This window comes from Ctenopharyngodon idella, chromosome 22, assembly GCF_019924925.1.
Source record: "Ctenopharyngodon idella isolate HZGC_01 chromosome 22, HZGC01, whole genome shotgun sequence".
Classification (NCBI taxonomy): Eukaryota; Metazoa; Chordata; class Actinopteri; order Cypriniformes; family Xenocyprididae; genus Ctenopharyngodon; species Ctenopharyngodon idella.
This window is the reverse complement of record NC_067241.1, coordinates 9223432-9236398: the sequence shown is the minus strand read 5'-3', so window position 1 is coordinate 9236398 and position 12967 is coordinate 9223432. Positions and strand designations below refer to the sequence as shown.

At 42.7% G+C, this 12967-nt stretch overlaps 1 protein-coding gene across 1 annotated transcript in view; it reads left to right on the top strand.

Moving 5' to 3' along the window:
* The window catches only part of LOC127505289 (acidic mammalian chitinase-like), a 39113-nt gene that overhangs the window by 9220 nt on the left and 16926 nt on the right, over positions 1 to 12967 (top strand). The window lies entirely within an intron of this gene.

Genomic DNA, 12967 nt, shown 5'->3' with positions numbered 1-12967 from the left:
AAAACTTCAAATAAAAAGATAAATTTTTCAGTATTTCCAATTGTTTTACAATAATAAAGTGTTTTAGGGTTTTCTGCATATCTTGTTGTGGCTGAAGCCAAGATGCCAATGCTGCTCTCTCTGGGCGGAATGGATGAATGTCCTGGAGTGCTGCTGACACTCAGCTTTGCTGTGGCCTGACCCTTCTCACTGATACCTATTCTACAAAACACACACAGGGCAAATATTACAGACTAATTCAGTAATAAAATGACTCTGCTTGTAGAGTTGCTCAAAATAACAGTCTCACAGGGCAGCAGGTCCATCCAGGCCACTTATGACAGCGTCCTGAGAAAGAAACCAGTCTTAAATAACAGTCCTTTAGTTTCACTCAATACAAAACCTAATATTACTAAAGGAAAAGTGGCTACTTTCCTTAAATACAGTTAAAAATAATGATTACAAAATGATGAAGGAAGTGTCAGTGAAAATAAGCGCTTAACCTTCAGAAAATGCTTGTTTACATTTTTTAAATTGTATTTTTATTTATTCCATAAGGTTTGGAATTTTTGTTACCCTGTCACCAAAATTTAGGACGTCTAAAGCTTCAAGTCAGAATTGTGTGATTACATTGTTCCTTTTCAAAAGGGAACTCGCACTGCGTCTTAACGCATTTGGGCAACGCCTTAGCGGGAATCTGTGTCTGAAACGCTATCCAATCACGGCAATCGTATTGGCCGGCGACAGCCTATGACGTCACTACTAGTGCGACCTGAACACACATAAGGAGCCCCTAGAGAACAAGTCATCCTCTTTCATCTTTCAGGGACTGTTTTGAACGGCTTAAGAACGGCTATTTACAGACGTTTCAGTCAGTGTGCACATCCATGTTTAGTTACCTGGTAACACACTTGACTCGTGCGTCTTTGTTAGAGCATGCATGCCCAGTGCTTGAGAGTTCTGTCGGCACGCGTTGTGAGCGTTTCCCGGCGAGGAAAGCTCCACTCTCGTTTGTCTGTCTCTTCTCGAGGGAAGCAGGACGGGTTTTTTGTTATGAGAGTGTTTAGCTGATTTAGGATGCGTCCTCTATATCAGTAAGCAATGCTCTATTTACGTTTGGACGAGCGATGTGTAGGTTTGTGTGCAAGCTTTATATCTATCACACACATTACTTGTGCATTGTTTGTTTGAACTAGGAGCACACGCGTTCGCCTGTATAAGGCTGTTTTCTCGCACTTGAGTGTTTCCCTTGGCAACCTTAGTTGCGTGTTTCCTTCTGCACTCGCCTTTATGTGTTATGAAGCAGAAAATGGTCCTGTCTGTATATGGCAGGACATACGCGGTGGCAGATTATGCTGTGCTCCAACTATAAATCCCTCCCCTCCCACCTTAAACACTGTTAATATCAGGCTTGAAGCTGGGTCGATGATGAGTTTGTTCCATTATTAGGGCCCTTCTGTTGGTCCAGCGCAGGGCTTGTTAGTAAGTGTTTATTCCTTTCAGTTTACAGCAGTATGGCAGGCCTCATTTTACATTAAGGCCTCCGCTTTCTGTTGTCACAGGTTGAGCTTTGTAGGTTGCCTCACCATTGGTGAGAATTGTTATATTTTTAGTGACCTCAGCTCCCTATGGAGAGGATTAAAGGGGGTGTTTATTCATATTAGGTGCTTTTTATCAGGCCTGAGGATGGACTGATGTTGGGTTCTGTTCCATTATTATTAACCCTTCTGTTGGTCCGGCATAAGGGCTTGGTATTGAGTGCATCCTTCCAGTCTACAGCAGTACGGCAGGCCTCATCTACATTTAGGCCTCCATTTACTGTAGTTACAGGTTGAGCTTTGCAGGTTGCCTTTTATGGCGTGAGAACCATTTTACATTTAGTGACCTCAGCTCCCTATCGAAAGGAATAATAGGGAGCTTTTATTCTTTTATATCCCAGGCGCTTCACACCAGACCTGAGGCTGGACCAATGATGTGTTGGTTCCATCCTTTTTTAACCCGTCTGTGGTTCCGGCACAGAGCTTGTTAGTGAGCGCACCCTTTCAGACTGCAGAGTATGGCAGGCCATTTTTACATTTAGGCCTCTGCTCTTTTTAGGTTACCTCTCCCTCTGTGAGAGCCATTACAAATTTAGTGACCTCAGCCCCCTGTAGAAAGGAATAAGGGGATGTTTATTCTATGCTTTTTGTATTGGGGCATTTAAACTGGGGCCCTGGAGCTCCCGTTATTAGGAAAGGTTATCATGGCACCCTTACTATGTGCCTCTTTTCTTTATGAGGTCTTAATAGCGGGTAGCATTAAGAATGAAATATCACCTGTAGTGAATGGCATGGCCTCCTTTCAATCTGAGAGTTGGTTTTTTAGGCTGCCGCTCATCCGAGCTTCAGGTAGTTGAAATGTCAGGTGTTCGGCCCTCAGGGGCTGCCCTGATAATCCTCCTAAGTTGAGTGGGCTGGCTTCCTCTCGTTAAAGAGAGTCGTTTGGTGAAGCCAACGCTCTGCTGAGCTCCAGGTAATATCACGATTTGAGGTGTTTGGCCTAGGTCGAGTGAAGCGGTTTCCTCTCACTTAGAGAGTAGAAGGCGATATGCTGAAGCCTCCGCTCCCCTGAGCTCCAGATAGATCATGACGGTAGGTGTCGTCTCTGGGCCACCCTTGACATCACCCTGTGATGAGTGAGCTGGCTTCCTCTTGTTTGAGAATCTCTATTCAAGGCTGCCGCTCCATTTGAGCTCTAGGTAGTTGAGGTCTTTGAAGTTGGTCTACTGCAAGGCCACCTTGACAATCCCTATGATGAGTATGTTGGCTTCCTCTCATTTGAGTTTTTATTGAAGCCTCTGCTCCACTGAGCTCCAGGTAGTTTATGTCCTTAAGTGATGGACATTCCCTGTAGTGAGTGTGTTGGTTTCCTCTCACTTGGAGAGTCGTTTTGTTGAAGCCACCGCTCCACTGAGCTCCAGGTGGTCAGTTCCCCTGAGTGTTGTGTGAGCTGGCCTCCTTTCTTTAGAGTTGTTAGGCTGAAGTCTCCACTTCATTGAGCTCCAAGAAAGTCATGAGTGCGTGTGTGGCGGCCCTTCTTTTGGGCCGCCCCGATATCCGGCCTAGGCTTGTACTCAGGAATATGTCTTTTTTGACAGAGGCGGTTCAGCTGTAGCTTTCTGCCTCCTAGTATGCAGTAGCCCGGAGTAGGCTACTCCTTGGAGAGCATCTCCAGCTTAAGACTAGCAGCTAGTGATCCTAGTACGCCTCCTCTCTTTGTGTGAGTCATCCCCGGCCGGGGCCCGCCTTCTGCATTAGGCTATTAATGCAAGTGGCAGGCCTTACGGCCTCCTCAATGTATCTAGGTTGAGCTGAAACTCCTCTTGATATTAGAGTATAAGCGATATGCTGAGCTTCAGTTCCCTGGTGGTGTTAGGCACAGACAAATAGCCAGGTGTTGTCGGCTTTCGTTGAAAGCCTTCCCTGTGGTTGTCCTTGAGCATTGTTAGACTTCCTCTCGATTAGAGAGTGGAAAGCACTATGCTGAAGTCTCCGCTCTCCAGAGCTTTGGTAGTAGCTAGTTTGAGCTTGGAGCATCTCTCCACCAAAAGCTCCTTGATTATTATCAAATTGCGGAGTCGAGTGTTGCAGGCCCCTTCTGTGGAATTTCTTCCTGTTGGGGCATCCATTCCTCCAGAGCTGAGCTCAGACGGCTTTTCTCGTCTTGGAGTGAGAGTTTTTGCTCAGGTTTTTACCTTTGAGCCTTTCTCGGGTTAGCTCACTTCGCTCCCAGAGCTCTGTGCCCCATATGTGCCCAACACCAGTGATGCTCAAGTCGAGCGTGTTGAGTACTCCCCTTTTTCAGGGCGAGTTGAGCACGCTCCCTTAGAGCTCAAGCATTAGCCTCGGGCCTGTGGCCGTGTTATGCTAGAGTAGTAGGCCCTGACTGAGGCCTCCTTGTCAGACCAGTTGCATAGTTTTGTACTCCCCTTGTTTTAAGGGTAGAAAGCAATATGCTGACTACACGGCTCGTTATGGCAATGCGAACGAGTATTCCAAGCCTGCATACCTCTAGTGGCTATCTCTGCTGGAGTTAGATTTGCTACCAAGTAGTTGGCCTTCTTTGGTCACCTTGAAAGCCATCCTCTGGGTTGAGCTAGGTTCCTGAGTGTCCTAGTTCCCTAGAATTGAGCAGATGGTTATCAGGTAGCTCAGGCTCCCTGATACTAGCCCTGGAGTTCTAGATCTTTACCAAGTAGTTGGCCCTCGAGCAGGCCACCTTGAAGGAGATCCTCTGGGTCGAGTAGGTCCTTAGCACTTCCAGCTAAGATAGTATTCTGACTCCCGAGAGTCATATCAGAGTGTAGGCTCTTTAGGAGCCTCCCTGGTACTTGCATTGAGCTTGGTCAATATTCGTCTCGGGTGAGTCCAGTGGGTACTCCCCTCGCATTGAGGGTCGTTCTTTGGAGTACTATGCTCCCGAGGTCTGATCGGAAGGTTGAAGGTCTCTCGTGAGACCTCCCTGGGAGGTCAGTATTGAAGGCTGAGGAGCTCGCCCCTGAGTTGGTCACTGAGGTTTAAAGGGTTCTTTTAGTAAGAACTCCCTTGATTGATCAGCTCCTGTTGGAGCGGGAGGTACGTCTCTCTTTAGGGACCCTTTTTAGAGTATTCAGCCTCCAGAGTGCTTATTAGGAAGCGCTCTGTAGATCCTAGGTTGAGCAGAGTAACTCCCCTCGATTGCAAGGGTTCTAAGCGCTATGCTGAGTTCTGCTCCCCAGGATGCCCATCTCTACGTCCGGTCTGAGTTGGTTACTTCCAGTTACTGCCAGTTTGCAGTCCCTCTTTCTGGACCCCTCCTCTGGAGGCTAGTGCTTTAGAGATTCTGTTTTGGTAACAGACAGGTTGCTGGCCAGACTAGGTTTCTACTAAGTAGGACCAGGTCGGATTCCCTGGTGGCAGTCAGGGTAGACTATGCTCCCCTGAGAATTCCCTTAAAGGGACCCCTTCTGTTTGAAGTTGTTGGTTCCAAGCCTTTGAGCGGCCTTGGTAGGCCTCTAGATGTTTCTGGAGGCCTGTTTGAGGCTTATAGCTTGGGTGGTGGCCATAGGGAATGCTGTCACTGACAGCCTTTGCGGAGTGTTTTTTGGCCTTTCAGTCGAAATGGTTTCTGATATTTGTCACAGCCATTCTTTGGCATGCACTCCCCTCAGCATGGCGGTGTGGGTATTCGTTCCCCAAATGCGTTAAGATGCAGTGGGAGTTCCCTTTCGAAAGGGAACGTTTCAGGTTACGCATGTAACCATGGTTCCCTGAGAACAGGGAACGAGACACTCGTCTCCCTGCCATGCCTCGGGGCCGTCTGCTGAACAGCCCCTTCAGACGATAAGTGGATGACTTGTTCTCTAGGCGCCCCTTATGTGTGTTCGGGTCGCACTAGTAGTGACGTCATAGGCTGTCGCTGGCCAATACGATTGCTGTGATTTGATAGCGTTTCAGACACCGTTTCCCGCTAAGGCGTTCTCCAAATGCGTTAAGACACTGTGTCTCGTTCCCTGTTCTCAGGGAACCATGGTTACATGCGTAACCTGAGACGTTTTCAAGCAATACAGAAAGGGTCCACATGATGTCACTGCCTCTGAGCCTAATTTTATGAAATGCTTCAATATTTGTAATGGGAAAAACATAATGGGACACCAATTAGGGGAAGGTTTCAGTAATCTTGCGTTGACAGCACTGTTTGATGCTGTTGTAACTCATGGTGTCTCACCCCTCCTCAGCAGCCCATCAAACTCGTGCAGCACGCTCGTGTTCACATTTGTCTCAGTAAATGACACCATGGGAATCTGTATGGCCGCTATGAAAGAGATGAAAACAAGACATTTGCAACAGTTACATTACAATTACATTTGTAATATTTAAAGCACAGATGTTGACAGCGCATCCCTTATCTCCGTTAACTGTATCTAAATGTCTTCCTGATAAATCTATTCACGTCACATGATGAGTTTCATGTCAAACTGCGCTTAGGGATCGGGGCAGAGAAGGACTCAGTATTTCTACGTTGTTTGTTACCTTTGAAATTTGCTAGCAGATTCTTCCTCTGTTGCGGACTTAAATGAAGAGAAATGGTTGTTGTATTTTCCCATTTTCCCAGCTGAAGCCCCGCGTCCACATCAAATGTAAACGTCCTATCTGTGGCAACAAGGAACAAAACTGTAATCGAAAATATGGCACTAAACAGCAGCACTTTGAGAAACTTAAATAGTTTCCAGTGAGTGCTATGGCCTGTCATGTTTCAGGAAGTACGAAAGAGTCATTTCATAATTAGGGTTCATGTTTATCTAATACCTCACTGTTGACGCAGCACGAGCGCCCTCTGCTGCTGTGGATTAGAATCACATGTTAAAGAGCCATGGAGATTTTAAAGGGTTAGTTAACCTAAAAATGAAATTTCTGTCATTAATTACTCACCCTCATGTCGTTCCAAAACAGTAAGACCTTCGTTCATCTTCAGAACACAAATTAAGATATTTTTGATGAAATACAAGAGTTTTGCAGGGGGATGCTATCCCCCTTGTTGAAAAAAAAAAAAATGACTAAAAACATCCCCTCTGTAAAGCCACCATGGTTCTTAATGTGTTTGCATTACAACAGTGTGGCATAGTCCCTCTGACAAAACTGACAGAAGAGCAAAAATGTACAAAGATTTTTAGCACATATAGTAGCTTTATTTGAGTCAGAGAAGGTGGTGATAATAGTTGAAAACATACTATATTTAACCTCAAGCAGGATGCTGAAAGAAATTATTCTGCAGACGTTAAACACCTTAGGAAAATCATTTGAAATGCTGGTTTATCAAAAGAGAACGTTCAGTCATACATTTAAAAAGTTTCATCACACATGCTTTCCCATGTGACGAAAAATATGAACTTACACTGTTTTGTCTGTTTTGCTAAGTTTACACTACAGGACTTTAAACGTTACGTGACTTGCTGTGGAGTCTTGAAGTCGTTGTGGTGTTCACACTAGGTGACACTACGTAAATGATCTGCAACAGGAGATTACACACTACACGAGCTGACGCCAACTGTCACCCAACGACTTTATTTGAAAATAGATGTTGGGAGGAAATTAGATGAAATTTTGAATTAAATTTAATTAAAATTAAAATAACCCTTTCACACATAAGTTTAAAACATTCTGGCTGACCTCCCAGAGTTAAGGCGACTGTTATTTTAGAACGTTTCCCTTTATTGTTTCCGTGACGATGCGTCATGGTTGTCACGTGACACACCGCGGCCAGCCGGCCACACTGTATAACAGATTTATTGCTTTTCTCCCCATGTCATCAACTATCTGATATTCCGATTCTCAAATATGTGCAAGTGAGTGTTTAGTCATTTAAAAACCTATATAATGACCTTGATCTTAAAATATAACGTGAATTCATCCATTTGTCCTGAAATACATGTGGCCGGTCCTGTAGTGTAAACTTGGCTTTAGTGATTTGGGCTCTTGAAGTTACATAGTGTTTTGTGCACACAAAATTTTTTGAATTTTATCTTCGGGTTTTACCAGAGTGTGGTATGCTGTTTAACAACCTCGAACCTTAATGAATGTGCGGCTTTCAGGGCGTTACTTAGTTGTGATTCATCATAATAGTTTTAAGTGTAAAACAGCATGACTTACTTTTCATGTTGATGCTTCATGTGATCCCATATTATAGATAGCTGGAAAGTTGCACTAAAAGAATCATCAATTTAGTCAAACACTCAAGCAGATCACTAGAAACACTATCACTTAAATTCTTCATTTTCATTTATTCCTATACTGAAGGTTGACAGCTCTCAAAGAGTGTTGGAGCCATTCATTTTAAAGCTGTTCTTGGCCACTGGGTGGCACTGAAGACACAGTATAATTGTAGCACAGGTGTACATGGGCCTGGGACAGGTGGCATGAGGTCTATGAGGGGTGGCAACACCAAAGCAAGCGCCCATGCATTCTTAGGAGATTTATGGCCTGACATACACAGTTGTGTTCACAAACATTGCATTACCACAAAGTAGTCATCTATATACTGTTTGAAATTAAAAATAAATAACAAGATTTCAATATCCATCATGGCACCAAGTAAAGACATTAAATGAAAAACATCAATAGATTCTAAATGAGTCTGAGCTTGTATCACTAAAGGAGATGAGCAGTTTTATTAATATTACACAGGCTACTTCAATGGTATAAATCACATGTTTTAGTACAAGTTAAAGAGCAACAAAAACTTGTTTTTTGCAAACAATTTTTGAGTTTCTGTTATTAACAGAGGTGGGAATGTCTGTGTATGTTCACCCAGAACACCCTATCAACTACATAATCTAGCAATACCCCAGCAATTGCATAGCAAGAGCCTAGCAACCACCCAGAATCTCCTAGCAACCACCTAGCAACACTTTAGCAATCACCCAGAACATCTATATTCTGGCCTAACTGACCAAAGTTTTTACGTTTTTTTAAACAAGACTTTAAGTTGGCTTTATGACAAGCCAACATAAATTTGTCTTTCAAATTTTTTCAGTGTAGTTATTTTCTTGATTGCTAACGCACAATTCATGAAACAATTCAACATTTTCTCACAACTATAAACACAGTCTCAAAACTATACACCAACTTGTACAAACCTCAAACTTCCAGGTCAAAATAAAATGTTCTAGTTAAAAACTTATTCTTGTCTGACAAAATCAAACTTTGGCAACAGATGACACACAAAACGTAACAAATACACAGACTACTGCACTGCCCAGTAAACACTAGTGAGATCAATTCATATAACACTGTAACAAAAATACCTCTTACTGGGATTCAGGAATTATTTTGCAGCTCAATGTCTACTACACTATACAAAAATAAATTTACAGATGCAGATTCAGTAAAATACAGCAATGAACTTTTGGAGGGGATTTTTTTTTTTCATTTTACTATTGTAAATTGATCTTGCAGTAGATGAAAAGCATGAGAAAAATATGTATGAACTTGGTGTGCACCACAATACAGTAAACTCAGCATTCTCTGCACATTTGGCCAAATTCCATTACAGTAATACAGTACTATAGCAGTGTATTGGTCTTCTGACACAAGACTATATCCCTAGGCAGTCATTTCTCAGTTCTGCAAAAATACAGTACACATAACAAATGGCTACAAAAAAAGTTGACAATCACAAGTTTGAGGTTGTACAACGTGCTACAGTTACTGTTACTGCTACTGTTACTGTACATAGAATAGTGAAATTTCCCCCATCTAAAGTACTGGTACTGTGTAAGTTTAAAACCCCAGTAAATGATTCTTTCAGCTCTCTCTCAGATATTGACTGGTGTGTCGTCAGTTTTGCTACCTAATGTTATCATTGTTAAACGTTTTGAGAAATGTGTCTTTGTTTTGAGAACTGATGGTTTGAGAAACTGGGCCAACTGAATCACTTATAATGTGTTAGCAATCGAGAAAAGTAAGTGTTATTTACATACATTTTTATGAATATATTGCTATAAATATGTATAAATATTTACAGTACTGGTCAAAAGTTTGGACACATTGCTATTTGTAATGTTTGGACAGTTGGGACAATCATCAGCGAATCAACTGGACAGAATGTGTTTTACTGCAATTTCGAAAATCCTATTCTTACACCCCACACCAAACAACCGCACCCCCCATGATTATTATGGCTTACATTGACAATGTAGGCTATAATAATCAAAATAATTATCAAAAATGGTCTTTTTTGAAAGACTGCTGAAAATAAACTTTCTTTGTCACAAAATAAATGCCCGATTCCTGTGTCCATTCGGACTAGTGTTTTGAACGTTGGAAGGTCTACTTACTAGATAGTGCGCACGCACTGAACGCTTCCTTCGGCACTCACGGTCAATAAACTTTGGTCAATACACTCTGGGCCTCTAGTTAAGCTAGGCCTACGCTTTTGTTGTTTTTACAGAGCGATATTCTCATAAGCCTATACCGCGCTGTCGTGCATAAATAGGCTACATCTCCCCAGCACCACTAGACATAGGCTAGGCTACACAGTGTAGCCTATAGGCTCGGCAGAACAACTTTTTTGATGTTAATTACAATTAATCATAGGCTAACTGTTTCTTATGTTATATAGGCTAGCCTATGTAACAATGGACTTATTTGGTCTTCGATTTCAGTTCAAGTGGTTTTATTTTCATTTTTGTCCTGCGTGTAAACAATGACATACTGTACAGACAAAAGCTAAAAACAACATAACTTTCCACAGAAAAACAAAACTTAGCAAAAAACAATGACTACAAATATGTGTGACTGACGTGCCTTAGTCCGAACAGTAGGCAAGTTTACCTTAAGATAGCACGAGCGAGAGGTAGGCGTTATTATTATTATTACTACTACTACTACTAGGCTACAACTTCGATCTGCTATTGTGTATACATACTTAAGGAATTTGCTACAATAAAAAAAGGGTCCAAACATAACAGTAAGGCCTATTGGCAATAGCCTACTACTAGCATACATATTCAAAGTTGAAGGCAAGCCAAACACATTTATTGGTGACTGTGACAGAAGCTTTGACGGAACCCGGGTCGAGTGACAGGTGGGTATACCCAGGTGAAAAAAAAGTACATTTCTACAGTATCTCGCAGAAGTGAGTACACTCCTCACATTTTTGTAAATATTTTAAATTTTCTGTCCCCTCAAAATAACTCAACACACAGCCATTAATGTCTAAACCGCTGGCCACAAAAATGAGTACACCCCTAAGTAAAAATGTCCGAATTGGGCCCAATTAGCCATTTTCTCTCCCCGGTGTCACGTGACTCATTAGTGTTACAAGGTCTCAGGTGTGAATGGGGAGCAGGTGTGTTAAATTTGGTGTTATTGCTCTCACTCTCTCATACTGGTCACTGGAAGTTCAACATGGCACCTCAAGGCAAAGAACTCTCTGAAGATCTGAAAAAAAGAATTGTTGCTCTACATAAAGATGGCGTAGGCTATAAGAAAATTGCCAAGACCCTGAAACTGAGCTGCAGCACGGTGGCCAAGACCATACAGCGGTTTAACAGGACAGGTTCCACTCAGAACAGGCACTGGCGAGCTACAGTTCATTGAGGGAACCATGAATGCCAACATGTACTGTGACATACTGAAGTAGAGCATGATCCCCTCCCTTCGGAGACTGGGCCGCAGGGCAGTATTCCAACATGATAACGACCCCAAACACATCTCCAAGACAACCACTGCCTTGCTAAAGAATGTCTCCAGACCTAAACCCTATTGAGCATCTGTGGGGCATCCTCAAACAGAAGGAGGAGGAGCGCAAGGTCTCTAACATCCACCAGCTCCGTGATGTCATCATGGAGGAGTGGAAGAGGACTCCAGTGGCAAACTGTGAAGCTCTGGTGAACTCCGAAAATAGCACTTTAAGTACATTATAGAAGTGTACTTTTTTCACCTGGGTATCCGTGACAGGTTGCGGGGCAGGCGGGTAGCCTATAGCCATGACAGGTCGACTAACAGGCGTGTTTATCCGTGACAGGTCGCGGGGCAGGCGGGTATAGCCGTGGCAGGTCGACTGATAGGCGCGTTTATCCGTGGCAGGTCGAGTGACACCTGTATTTTATTCTGTGATAATTTTGGGGTGGCAGATGGGGTGGCAAAACTGTTCCTTAGTGTGGCAGTTGCCACCCCGGTAGATCCGCCCCTGCCCCTTTGATTGCGAAAGTGAAAGTGCCCTTTGCGGTCGCATCGCGGTGCCCCCGCGTTCCCATTTCTCCCGCCCGGAACACGATTTCTACCGAGGGAGAACAATCCACCCCCCACATCCCCAAGGAACGTGATCACATTTAATATAAACACAGTAACACAATAGTTACCATAATTCTAATCACAGTAACTATTTTTTACTGTGTTTATTATTACAGTAATATAACTGTACAATAATAAACAGTAACAAAATAGATACCGTGATTACATTTACAGTAAGCATACTGTGGAATAGAACACAGCAACTTACTTGCTAATTGGTGCCAGCAAGTTACCGTACATTTCACAGTGTTCTTTTTACAGTGTGTCTTCAAGGTATGGACTTTGTTTATACGTATATGTGAACAAGGAAATCTTACAAGAAGTCGTTTTTGAGACAATCTTAATTGGAGTATAAATAAAGAAATTATTTGCATCTAGTTACGACTACATGGACTCTGGTAGTGCGCATCCTCAAACTTGCTCACTGTTGCAATTATCAACAGCAGCGGCTTAATGGAAAGCAACACCACAAAGAGTCTTCACCTAAAAAACAAAGCACAATCCAACAAACAACATGTGAACAGTGTCATCTGCTATCTGAACTAAAACTAGTGGAGTAATAAAAAAAACATAATTTAAAAAACCACATTTACAAACTTTCACAACTGCTCACGAATGGTTATTGTGTTTTTATTATAAACTATACTTTTCAATGCATGCTGTAGGCTACCCTCTTTTCTTAGTTATTTGGGCTTTTGAATGTTAGGTGTTTTAGATACACATAATTCTGTATAAAGATTATGTTTGAAAGTTATCTATAGGCTTTAAAAGAGTGTGGAACTTTGCATCACAGCGGTGTGACATAGCCCTGACAAAATATGTCGGCGTGTAAAAATACGCACAAAGATTTTAGCACAACTATTTACACACACACACACACACACACACACATGCACAGTAAAGTCACAGTAGTCTCTGAAACATCTGTGTATTAGTCAAATATTGCATTTATTTCACTTCAGCTGTGATAAAGTATACAAACGCAGCACGAGCATCACTACGGGAAGCAAAAAGTGTCCGACTTCACCTCTCCATTTTCAGCTCCTCCCTGTTTGTGGAAGAAGATATGCTGAGAAAGTCATGCTAGGCTATCTGTGTTTCAGAGTTAGGAAGTATGAAAGACCTCCTTTGAGATGTTATAAGTGTCAGAGGTTTGGGCACATAGCAGCAGTATG